The 13791-nt window shown below is 42.9% G+C and overlaps 1 long non-coding RNA gene across 1 annotated transcript; it reads left to right on the forward strand.

Annotated features, from left to right (window-relative positions):
- The first annotated feature begins 1397 nt into the window (after window positions 1-1397).
- On the forward strand, window positions 1398-1896 carry LOC306980326. Its single transcript, XR_013794008.1, has 3 exons — window positions 1398-1519; window positions 1598-1629; window positions 1712-1896. It is a non-coding gene; the product is annotated as an uncharacterized lncRNA (long non-coding RNA).
- Window positions 1897-13791: the final 11895 nt, after the last annotated feature.

The raw sequence follows: 13791 nt of genomic DNA on the forward strand, positions 1-13791 counted from the left end.
TATCTCTTATAAAGTCCAACATAATGCAAGTACTTGTTTTGCTAGGTCAATCTCCAGAAAATTGGCGCTTTTAAATACGGATGTCTTTAGGCCAAAGGACAGTTTTGCACAATTGTAAAACTCATGCAAACGTACAGGCAGTTGTGTGGCTTACAGTTTTGGAAGACTATTTTTAAGATGAATTTGCGTCCTCATTATTGCATTATTTCGGCCAGTCTTACTGTAGACGTTTTATTCTATGAGAAAAAATAAATCAGGAGTTTATCATCCGCTGGTTGGCTGTGGATTTCGGGTTGACCCCATCTCTAACTGCCACACTTCCGAGGCAGCGCATCAGTCTGACTGACCATAGGTTTAAAGAAAAATCTGCTCAAATGTATACACTTTAGCACACTTTTGTAAAAGTAAATGTCGCTGTCACTGAGGGGTGCAGTAATTCAAGTATATGGGATTTACCCAATGACTAATATAGACTCAATACAGTGTTATTTTTTTATTCCACGCGTACATGTACCAGCTATCTGCTCCTGCTTTTTGTATCTGTTCAAAAGCAGGACTGTCTGGAAATGTGCAAACAGATGATCAAATCTGAAAATCACAGAGCACATTATCACAACAGGAACTGAATTAACTGCAAGTTATTATTACTATTATAAGTATTTTCCTAAATGTTCTTAACAAGAGCGTACTTTTCATCTTCTTCTTTTTCTTGTTGCCGCTTATTGAAAGTTCCAAACTTATGTTTATTGAAAAAGCCCTTACACATTCGTGTTGAGTTCTCCTACATTTAAAATCTGATCCGAGTTGCTCATGACTCCTTGTATCCTTCAGTTTTTCTGGCAAAAACAGCGTAGATCATTCACATTAGTCACTGCTCTTGTGGCCGATGCCATTGTAAAACTACAAAATACGCCGCATGCGTCATACAGTTTCCTGCTTTTCTGATTCTGATTAATAAGCTTGTAAATCACGGCCATTGGAAATCGGAAGAAATCACCCTGAGCCCAGATTCACTTTTTGTGAAGAACAGGAAAAGGGTGTCAGAGGAGAGAAGGAGAGTGTGTCAGTGGGTCACAAGCTAAAGTCCCAACCAGGTGTTCTTCATGATCGAGGGAAGTGAATCCAAACAACCTTGGATTTTCTCTTCTCAAGGAAAACGGTGTATTCTGGCTGGCCAGGCTATACATGTACGGGATGTGCACAAGAGGACAGTTTGCATTAGTGCACTTTTGAGGGACTGCTGTTAGATTATAATGGAGCCCTGTTGGCCCTCGGGCCTCATATGACACTTTGACACTTTGAAAAAGCATGTGGTTATGCTGTTAATGACCCTGGCATCTTCAACATGTCATGTCCCATTGCATGAATTTAACATAATTATTCCTCATAGGGGAAGAAGCTGTCCAGTCTGAAGTGAGTCGCACTGTCCTCGTCTTGACGGTGTTGAATGTCGTCTTCGGAGCGGCCGTGGTTGTCCTGGTGTGGGTGGTTTGCGACGCCCGCAGGAAACGAGTGACAGGTACCACATTTACAAGCAATTTTATTTTCTCTCCTTGGCACTGGAGAAAATACTGGATGTGAAATGTCTGTGTTGCAGACTCCTGTCCCGGCTCTGCTGACGCTCCACAGGTCACAAGGATTTGTCTTTGTTGTTTATTTGTCCAAACAAATCTCACCAAGAGAGTAATTCATCTTTGTATTGTTTTTTTAGGCTGAAGGTGAGGTCACTTACGCCAGAGTGAATGTGGTGCCCAGGAGCGCCCCCCGCAGGCCCACCTCAGCTGCGCCCAGACAGGACTCAGTGGTTTACTCTGGAGTGAGAAACCAACGCGTCTGACTGAAAAAGTCACTCGACTGAAGTCATTCAAAGCATGGACATGTGTTACAGTTTCAAAATTGAACTGAAGGAAACCTATACAAAACATTTCTGAAAGTTTCCAAATCAATTTTAACTCCTTTCCTTTGCTTTTTGTCCTGTTGAAAATAAGAACGCATTGAATGACAAACCAGTGTATTGTACGTTTGTCTCTTTCTATTACTTTGATTCTTTTCCCTGAAATGAGTCCAATGTTTTACACATCAGCAGAATGACAGCCTGTTCTGAGTTTGCCAAAAGGCACCGAAACGACTCCCAGACAATGAGAAACAAGAGACGAACCGTTTGTCCTGAATGCCAAGCATCAGATCTGGAGGAAACCAGGCGCCACTGATCACCTGGAAATACATTCCTACGGTGAAGCCTGGTGGTGGAAACATCATCCTGTGGGGATGTTTTTCAGAGGCAGGACCTGGAGACTGGTCAGGTGAGAGAAAGATGATTGCAGTAATGTACAAACACGTCCAGGATAAAAACCTGCCCCAGAGTTCTCAGGACCTCAGACTGGGGCGACGGTTCACCTTCAAACAGGACATCGAGGCCAAGCAGCACCAAGATAACAAAGCAGTGACTTCAGGACAAGTCTGTGAATGTTCTTGAATGGCCCAAACTGAGCCCAGTTTGAACCCGATTGAACATCTTTAGAAAGACCTGAAAATAACTTTGCAGCGACGCTCCCCATGTAACCTGACAGGTCTGAGAGGATCTGCAGAGAAAAATAAGGAAAATGCCCCAAATGCAGGTGCACCAAGTGTGTAGCATCAAACCCAAGACGACTTGAGGTTGTATTCATTCCTGAAGGCGCCTCAACAAAGTATGAAGTAAACGGGTGAATATTTTTGTACATGTGCATTTCCGTTGTTGATTTTTAATGAATTTACAAAAGGTTATCCCTTGTATCCTTCTTTTTGTCTGAAAGAAATGAAGACAGAAAAACATAACTTTGGACTTTACAAAAAAAAATCTTTCAGTTGGAATTGTCCCACTGCTTGAAAAAGTGTCAGAAAACTCCCATAAAGAGCTTCAAAGAACCCCTCAGTGCTGTTCGACAGTGTGTCGGTGTGTGAAACTCGAGTGCCGTGTTTACGTACAGTTGCAGAGTGTGCCCCGTGCACCAAACTAACCCGACTTCAGGCCACGTCCAGACCTCTTCAGATTCTCAACAGAGAGAATAGTATTTGTAGCGTCATCGGCAACGATTGCAACAGGACTTTCGGGTGGGATTTCATAACCATCTGCAACTTTGCTTAGTCTTTCAGCGATGTTCTCGACACTGTGCGCCTCATTCATTTGTCTGGTTTCGAACACAACACTTTTCATCATCCAATGTGCGTCAATAAAAGGAGCCGTGACAGTCATGTAGGCCTCCATTCGAAGAGAGGACCATGAATCTGTCGTTGAGGCCACAGCTTCAGAGTTCTGTAGCAACTCCTGTACTCGTGTTCTCGTTTGTTCAAAGCATGAACTTAAGGCGGCCTCTCTTTTTGGCACCGTGTACCTCGGCTCCAGGATTTTGTCTGGTCACAGATAATGTCATATTAATATGAAACTGATATCCGACATCTTAATTAGTGCAAGAAGCGCATGCAATTGGTCGACCAATAAAAATGTGTCCGAGCAAGACGCCATTGTCTGTTTAGTCGACTAAATGAGCAAGAGGGGGCGGCCCTAGTTCACAAACATATAAAGTACTTTTATTCACAAACTCTTTCAAACAAACTCAAACCAGTTTAACATCATGTCACACTGGTTTGTCTCTCAGTTAGACTCACTCACTAATCACCTGTGGTTTTAGTGAGACGATGTTTACTGGCTGAAAACTGTGTTCGTTCTGTTTGACCAACAAACAACAGGCAGGTTATTTTTTACCCCTGTTGCCAAACCACACTGAAGTTTCACTCTCTCTCACCAGAGCACCATGGTCAGTCAGAGGTTCACCTCTGCACATGATACAAGCCACAGAGCATTAAACATGAGGGCTGTGCACAAAGAGGACTCTGTGGCTTTCAGAGAGATGCACCGGCTCAGAGCAGATGCGCAGTTTGTGTCATGTAAATTTTTAGCAAAATGGCGTCTAAATGAAACCATGTAAGTGTTGTGTTTGTGTGACTTTGATCATTGGCTGCTATGTCTGTTGTGGATCCAGTTCTTCGCCTTCCATGACCTTCTGATGGATTTGATGGATATCTTCCTTTTCTAACTTGACCTCTACAATCACTCTTTGTTCAAAAGTTTAGAGACTCCATTCCCGGGATATACTGCAGATAAACCTTATTTTACTTGTCCATTTTCAAAATGTGTCAGGTCCTCATTTTATCATGGCTCATTTCCAGCAACAACCAAGACACACACAAGGAACACTGTTAACAACAAGAATAACTTCAAAATAAGTAGACAATGACGACAGGTAATACTAAAAAAAAGACCTGCCATCAAAAGAGATCAAATATAAATAAATAAGGTCAGTGATGGAGAAGACCCTGCTCCTGTGGTTTTATGGTTTCTTACTCCCAGTTTAAAGTCGCGCTGCAGGATTTGGGACCAATGGCATAAGTGTGAAGTGACTCGCAGAATCACATCACAGAGTCAAGTCTTGAGGATCTAAAAGCCTCCTCTCTTGTGTCTGCACATGCACGACTCCACTAAACCTTGGCCAAGAACGTCCTCTGGAAATCAGGAATTTAGGCGATGCCCACATCTGGGTGTTGACCACACGTTAAAGAACGAACCTGAAGACGTAGCTTTGAGGTCAGAGTATTACTTAAAACTGACAAATTCCATAAACCTTTAAAGAAAATGAGGGGAAATAGGATGTTCCATAATACACCAGTTACATTTTGTGCTATTTTAGGTCATGTCACTTTGACTGAAACAAACTCAGCGTCTGTAGGTGATGTGGCTTGTTTTCAAACAGCCTTTTTCAACCAATCAGGTAAATTTATGTTAATGTTCATCACCCAATCAGAAAGCTCCAGTCACAGCTTTATAAAACTTCCAGAGCCCGCCTCGATTCAGAATCTCTACAGCACAACTGCACTCAGAATGGAGACGCTGAAGATTGTTGTCATTACTGTGCTCTGCTCTCTGTGTAAGTAACTCTCCACATGGACTTTTCTCTTTATTTAATACACTTTAGTGAACTTTCATTATGATTTTTCAGATGGAGTTTTGCTGCAGGAAGTCGATCAACCAGAAGGTTTTAAAACTGCAAAGCTGGGTCAAACTGTTGATATAAAATGCTTCACCAACAGTAAATATAAGAGTAGAGTGTGGTACAAACTGGGCTCAAACAGAACATTACAACTGTTGAATGCACTGATGGATCGTCGTTATTCAGTGAAGTCTTCAGAGAATGAATTCACTTTGACCATCAAGGACATCACAGTGAAGGACATCGGCACGTACTTTTGCGGAATATCCTACATGGAAGACGTTTTCTTTGGATCAGGCACTGTCCTGGTGATCGAGGGGGAGTCAGAGCCCGTCCAGTCTGTTCTCCAGAGTCCAGAGTATATCAGAGCAAAGCCTGGAGACTCTGTGACTCTCAGCTGCTCTTTCACCTCCAGACACTGTCCACAAGAACACATCAGCGTCATGTGGGTGAGAAGTGGCTCTGCTGTTTCTGAAATTGTTTCTTCGGACCATGGAAAGAAGATCTACTGTGAGAGCAGCTCATGTGTCCATAACCTGACCCTCAAAAACATCAGCTCAGCAGAAGATGGGACCTACCTCTGTGTGGTCACCGTCTGTGGAGACATCATGATCGGCACAGGAACCAGGATCCAACTGAATGGTAATAAAAAGCCTTTATGGATCCTCGAAAACGCGATGGCACAAAAGAAATGACAACGTTACAGAAAATGTACTGGTCAAAGGTTTGGAAAGCTTTTCTCTTGTCTCTCTCAAACCCACAATGAACAAAAGTGGTTATGATTTCTCTCTGTTCAATGTTACAAGTGCACATTTTTTAGAATTGTGTAAATGCCTACATTGTATTATGTTTATATTTTACAGATGTTGAATTGGTCGATGTCCTAAGTCCTGCTGTCCTGGCTCTGATTTGGTCAAACGCTGTGCTCGGGCTGGTGCTGCTGCTGCTGTGGGGGATGTGGAGACTCAGCAACAACAAGACGGGTATTTCCTCACAGTCCTTTGGTTTTTCAGAAAGTAATAACTGTTTAATAAAAACTTCTTGCTTTGACAGAGCTGAACTCTGAACAGCAAAGAGCTCCTCACAGCTATCAGGTCAGACTAGTATAGGATTACTCATTTGAGAAACACTTAACAAACCACCATGTAACAAGTTGATCAGTCCTGGCTTCACCATCTTTCCTTGTTGTATCATATTAATGTCATTTTTCTGATTTCAGCCCGACGACACTTTCACTTACGCAGCCGTGTCTTCAACAACAGTGAGACGCAGAAAACACCCAGATATCTACTCCCAAGTGTGCTACCACCACTGCAAATGAACAAAGTCCCCACATTACTCAGTGTGGATATTCCTTTTGCTTTTCTTCTTCTTTTTTTATAGAATTGTCTGGTTGCTGATGAGACTTTGCATGATGCTGATGTAATGCACAGTTTGTGTGACGCTTTGAATTTAAAATAAAGACTGTTTAACCATGACAGAGTTGAACGTAAACTCCCAGGGTGTTTTTTTCCCTCTTCATCGCAATTGAATTCAATCGCATTCAACAAGGAAAGTTCGTTTTAATGATGTTTTCAGTAAAATGTTCATTATGAGAGTATTTTAGCTTCATTTTGAACCCAAGACTGGGGCTGTCCACAACCAAAGATTTTCATGGTCGACCAAAAACATGCCCTGAGCAGCGATTAGTGGACTAAAAGGGGGCGTGGCATGATGCTGGCATAACTACAACTTTTCTGACCCAAACTGCACTCATAACACATCAAATTGCAGGAGCTCTTGTTGCAACTATACTGTTTATACATAGAAGCAACGTAAATGCGCATTCCTGTGTAAAAGTCACATTAATCTCACCTTTAATCTCAGACTGCAGCTCCCTGTCTCACTCCTGCACCTGCTGCTGTACATGTGCTGCCCATACGTCCATATAATCCAAATAAAGAGAGATCCATCATCGTCCCTGTTCCCAAATGTCCTCCGGGTGACACTTCCATGTGACACTTGTCCCTGTTTCGCCTGTGATGTAAACATGAGCCATGTGCTTTATTGTGAAATGCTCCGCCCGCTGGTTCCGTGTGACGTCCTCTCAGGCCGTTTCATTTCTTCGACTTCGGCGCTGCACCGTGTAGTGATGAATCGGTTCACGTTTCGCGGAGCTCCTCGTCTTATTGATCTCGGAAAAAGCCAGAATGAAGCGGAGAAAGACACAGCAGCTCCATGAGCAGCTGAGCCTGATGTTATAGGCTACTTTCGGTTTCGTTTCTTTCATATTTTTCACTAAACCTGCAGACAGAGGACAGAGACGCGTTTAGGCTATTTCACAAGAACCAGGGTATTTGAGGTTTAAACAACAGTAGAGGTCTGGCCTATAGAAGACAACATCTCTCCAAGACACAGAGCCCCTGATCTTATCTGCTTATGTTCACACAGGAGAGGCCTCTCCCGTCCTCATGTCTCTCCTCAATGTTTTTTTTTTTTTGCAAAAGCATTTCACACAACCAATTCAAACATCAGTCTGTCTGTAAAACTTTGATTATCTGGTTTTATGATGAAGTATTAGCCCAAGGTAAAAGATAGACCAGCCAAAGGCCTCTGGTGTAAATTGAGATCAACTTAATTGTTTCAAAAGTGCATGGGGGGGCACACACCATTAGATACTGAATAATCTTCGTTTAACTGGTCACTTGAGGACTCTAGCAGAGGAGGAGCTGGTAGTTCCGGCAGGTGAGAGGTCCTGGGCTAGAAGGTTGGAACATAGTTTCTGGGCCTGAAATTTCTTTCCCTACGTCTCTCACGAAGGCAAGTCATCGAGTCTAGTGAAGAGTGATATAAGGTCCTCAAGTTTGGCGGTCTCACCACTGGCCGCCAGCTCGTCCTTCACCTCCTCACTCAGACCACGAAAAAAAGAAACCTTGTAGTGCCTTGTCATCGCACCCACAAATTGTAGCGAAAATGCGGAAGTCAGTGGAGTTTGCAGAAACTGAACCAGAGCCCTGACACAAAGAGCAAACGACGACTAGCCTCTACACCGTGCAGTGGATGATCAAATACTCTTTGCATTTCAGATGAAAATGAATTGAGAGTGTTACAAACTGGAGAGTCACTGGTGGATAAAGCGACAGCCCAAGCAGACGCCTTCCTGGAAAGTAGACTCATTATAAAACGCTAGAACAATCAGAAGAGTAGGTGAGCGGCTGCTTATCAAAGACTAACATGCATAGATGTATGAACTGCTGACACATCCCTATCACTCCTGAGTACCTACGAGGAATGGGTATGAAAGGCTCACGGGGCTGTCTCTCAGTGACACCCACAACAGCTGTTATTTTAGCTAGAATATTAATGGCCCCCAAGCTGGACGATGTTAACTGGCAGAAAACAGTGTTTATTCTGTTTGACTGATCAACAACAGGCAGGTTATTTTCTCCCCTGTCGTGAAACCACACTGAAGTTTCACTCTCCCTCACCAGAGCACCATGGTCAGTCAGAGGTTCACACTCTGCACATGATGCTAGACACAGAGCATTAAACATGAGGGCTGTACACAAAGAGGCAAAGGACTCTGTGGTTTTCAGAGAGATGCACCGGCAAAAGTGTGAAGTGACTCGCAGAATCACATCACAGAGTCAAGTCTTGAGGATCTAAAAGCCTCCTCTCTTGTTCTGCACATGCACGACTAAACTAAACCTTGGCCAAGAACGTCCTCTGGAAATCAGGAATTTAGGCGATGTCCACATCTGGGTGTTGACCACACGTTAAAGAACGAACCTGAAGACGTAGCTGTGAGGTCAGAGTATTACTTAAAACTGACAAAATCCATAAACCTTTAAAGAAAATGAGGGGAAATAGGATATTCCATAATACACCAGTTACATTTTGTGCTCCTTTAGGTAATGTTACTTTGGCTGAAACAAACTCAGCGTCTGACGGTGATGCGGCTCGTGTTCAAACAGCCTTTTTCAACCAATCAGGTTAAGTTATGTTAATTTTCATCACCCAATCAGAAAGCTCCAGTCACAGCTTTATAAAACTTCCAGAGCCCGCCTCGATTCAGAATCTGTACAGCACAACTGCACTCAGAATGGAGACGCTGAAGATTGTCGTCATTACTGTGCTCTGCTCTCTGTGTAAGTAACTCTCCACATGGACTTTTCTCATTATTTAATACACTTTAGTGAACTTTCATTTGGATTTTTCAGATGGAGTTTTGCTGCAGGAAGTCGTTCAACCAGAAGGTTTTAAAACTGCAAAGCTGGGTCAAACTGTTGAAATAAAATGCCTCTCTGACAGTAACTATAAGAGTAGAGTGTGGTACAAACTGGGCTCTAAGAGGAGATTAGAACTGTTTAAGCCAAATGCATGGATGGATCGTCATTATTCAGTGAACTCTTCAGAGAATGAATTCACTTTGACCATCAAGGACATCACAGTGAAGGACATCGGCACATACTTTTGTGGAATATCCTACGTGAAAGACGTTCTCTTTGGATCAGGCACTGTCCTGGTGATCGAGGGGGAGTCAGAGCCCATCCAGTTTGTGCTCCAGAGTCCAGAGTATATCAGAGCAAAGCCTGGAGACTCTGTGACTCTCAGCTGCTCTTTCACCTCCAGACACTGTCCACAAGAACACATCAGTGTCGCGTGGGTTAGAGCTGGCTCTGCTTTTTATGAAATTGTTTCTTTGGACCATGGAAAGAAGATCTTCTGTGAGAGCAGCTCATGTGTCCATAACCTGACCCTCAAAAACATCAGCTCAGCAGAAGATGGGACCTACCTCTGTGTGGTCACCGTCTGTGGAGACATCATGATCGGCACAGGATCCAGGATCCAACTGAATGGTAATAAAAAGCCTTTATGGATCCTTGAAAACGAGATCTCATTAGTAAACTTGAGCTTTTCTTTAGAGCATCAGGGCGGAATGTGACCATTTACATAGCACTACATCTTCTGCACTGATTCTCTCATTTATCGCTCCAGGTTCCATGTGTTTCTTATGTTCTCGACATTGTAAAATGTGAGAAAAAATGTTATCGGCCATTTTTTGTAATAACAACATTCAAACATGATTTACTGACTATAAGCTGCTACTTTTTGTACACTCTTTTAGCCTTTAAGATAATGGCTGATTTATAGATTTTTACAGTCATACTGAATATCGTGTCATGTTTTCAATAACAGTGCACCAGGGTCCAAAAACACAAGGCTATTTCTAATAGAAGAGCTCCAATGTGAGAAAGACGCAATAATAGCTCCACTTCCAAACACCCCTGAAATATTATGGAGGGACAAAGCGAGGCACAGGCTAAAGTCATCACAAGTCACCCTCGAATAATTCACCACAGATCCAGCTCTGCCACAGACAGAGCAGCTTCGAACCCTGGGAAACCCCGGGACCTCACACTGACAGGCCGCGGAGGGTGGCTCTAAACACGGCCACTAGCGTGGGTCAGCTTTTTATGACCCTGCGCCTTTTCTGTGACACCCCTAGCAATAATAACAAAAATATGTATTAATCCTGTAAGACTACTAATGGCCTAATAATAATGGTAAAAAAAACATATTTAATATCTAGGCTATTTTAAGCAAGCTCGAAAGGCTATGGTCAACGTAGCCTAAACCTTCACACGGCTCCTCCTCAGACAGCCTTGGCTTCGCTGCTCTCCATCTCCTCCACTGACACTAAATAACGAGGAAAGGGGATTTAGTCGCCCAATATTGTGATGCTATATGCATAAAATATTATAACCCTACAAATCCATATATCACCGGTGCATAACGTACCTGCTGCAGAAGGCCGCTGACTTTTGAAGTGCGGCGTCAGGAAGGTAGCGATTTTGTGGGTGGTTATTAAGATTAATTTTACATTCAAGAGCCTCCCTGCGCGATTGTGAATATACTGAATGTAGTCGGGATCTGTGCACCTTGGCTCACAGTGCACTTTGAGCTTGTTGTACCAAAGATCCACGCTGTCGATGGTTGGATAGCGATCACCTTCCACTTCTTCTGAAGCGTCTTTGAACAGAAACTCACCAACAGTGTTCAGCACTTCCACTTGGAGACCCTCCATTCGTTGTTCAGCTCATGGATCTGTCTGTATTGTTTTGCCACGGAGTTTATTATCGCCACTTTGCTATTCCACCTTGCTTCGTATTCTTGCTGCACAGCGTGAGGAAGACTGAGTGTGCTGTCAGACTTCTTGAGGTAAGTGACCAGCGCTTTGCACTTCAGAAGTTGACTTGTGCTCAAACTCATCAATGCTGGAGCTCAGATGTATTCTTCAGGATGTAGTTTTTAGAGCAGCTTTTATATTGGGGCCCTGGTCTGTGACAAAATAGGAGACACGTACTGAGGAGACACGCCGATGTCAATTAATTCCCTGCTTCTCTGGTCTTGTATGTTTACAGCAGTTTTCTTCTTGTTTGCGTCAAACTCCAAAGTAGAGATCACGCGGGTCAGTTGTACCCACTCCTCAGGAATCAAGTGATATGTGAGCGCTGTATATGATCGAAGCAATCCGTCCACATATCGGTTGTTGTGCCAATCCCATAATCAAGCGCTCTGTTAATAACGTTACAGAGAGCAGCTTTTCCGCTTTTGGCCTTGTCCTTTTCCTTATCACAAATGGTCTGTCTGTGAGGAATCAACATTGATGAGTCCCTGTGCCAAACTGGTGAAGACTTTGCTTCCTTGTTGGATATAAATGTTGTCATTAAAGGCTGTTTTGGCTGCGCTGTTGTCTCGGCAACACAACTATGGTGAGGCAGATTTGATGTAGCCATTTTGCGACTGTTTAATTTGTACAGTGCCTTACAAGTTAGGCTGATTACGTGGTCTGCAGGAGAACCATCTTGCAGAGCAACTTTACTCTTCTGGCTTTTTTTTTTTTTGCACAACTTTTGCCTCACCTGTTTTTAATTTATCTCTTATAAAGTCCAACATAATTCAAGTACTTGTTTTGTTAGGTCAATCTCCAGAAAATGGGCGCTTTTAAATACGGATGTCTTTAGGCCAAAGGACAGTTTTGCACAGTTGTACAACTCAAGACAAGACTATTTTTAAGATGAATTTGCGTCCTAATTTTTGCATTATTTCAGCCAGTCTTACTGTAGACGTTTTATTCTATGAAAAAAAAAGAAATCAGGAGTTTCTCATCCGTGGGGTGGCTGTGGATTTCGGATTGACCCGCGCATCTCTAACTGCCACACTCCAGGCATCACATGAGTCTGACTGACCGTAGGTTTAAAGAATAATCTGCTCAAATGTATACACTTTAACACACTTTTGTAAAAGTAAAAGTACCTGTAGGCCACTGTTTTCCTGGAATATTTGACCATGCATGAAGTCCTGCATTTCTAGTGCCGATGGTGCGTTCAAGTGGGCTTGTAACGATGTGGACAGCTGAGGCACATAGACAAGTGTGGCCTCTGTATGTTAAAGGAATAGGCCACCGTTTTTATATACTAAGATATGTTCTTACCTCACTTTAGTCGAGTTAATATATCCCCGTCTGGTCATTGTCCGCGCGCTCTGTCACGCAAACGGAGCACATACGCAGCCTCTCCCATATGTGACATAGCTCCGAAAAAGCTCACGATAGAAGCTACCAAGCTCTTCCACGTGTTCCCTATTTAAATAAAGTTACGTGAAGTGTTTTCATGCGAAGTATATTTACACAGAAATGTAACGTGTCGATTTTATAAGCAAATAAAAAGGGGGACTATATTGTGAGGCGTAATGATACGAGGAGTAAAACGTCCGCGCAGTAACTCCTAAAGGTTATTGACGGAAGTGAGCGGGGGAAGTCTTTAGGAGTTACTACGCGGACGCTGTGCTCCTCGTATCATTACGCCTCACAATATAGTCCCCCTTTTTATTTGCTTATAAAATCGACACGTTACATTTCTGTGTAAATATACTTCGCATGAAAACACTTCACGTAACTTTATTTAAATAGGGAACACGTGGAAGAGCTTGGTAGCTTCTATCGGGAGCTTTTTCGGAGCTATGTCACATATGGGAGAGGCTGCGTATGTGCTCCGTTTGCGTGACAGAGCGCGCGGACAATGACCAGACGGGGATATATTAACTCGACTAAAGTGAGGTAAGAACATATCTTAGTATATAAAAACGGTGGCCTATTCCTTTAAGATCACAACATCATGGCGGGGTCCTGGGTCACTGAGGGGTCCAGTAATCCAAGTATATGGGATTTACCCAATGACTAATATAGACTCAATACAGTGTTATTTTTTCATTCCACACGTACATGTACCAGCTGCTCCTGCTTTTTGTATCTGTTCAAAAGCAGGACTGTCTGGAAATGTGCAAACAGATGATCAAATCTGAAAATCACAGAGCACATTATCACGACAGGAACTGAATTAACTGCAAGTTATTATTACTATTATAAGTATTTTCCTAAATGTTCTTAACAAGAGCGTACTTTTCATCTTCTTCTTGTTGCCGCTTATTGAAAGTTCCAATCTTATGTTTATTGAAAAAGCCCTTACACATTCGTGTTGAGTTCTCCTACATTTAAAATCTGATCCGAGTTGCTCATGACTCCTTGTATCCTTCGTTTTTTCTGGCAAAAACAGCGTAGATCATTCACATTAGTCACTGCTCTTGTGGCCGATGCCATTGTAAAACTACAAAATACGCCGTATGCTTCATGCAGTTTCCTGCTTTTCTGATTCTGGTTAATAAGCTTGTACATCACAGCCATTGAAAATCGGAAGAAATCACCCTGAGCCCAGATTCGCTT

The sequence above is a fragment of the Gobius niger genome, assembly GCF_951799975.1.
Source record: "Gobius niger genome assembly, chromosome: 21".
Lineage (NCBI taxonomy): Eukaryota > Metazoa > Chordata > Actinopteri > Gobiiformes > Gobiidae > Gobius > Gobius niger.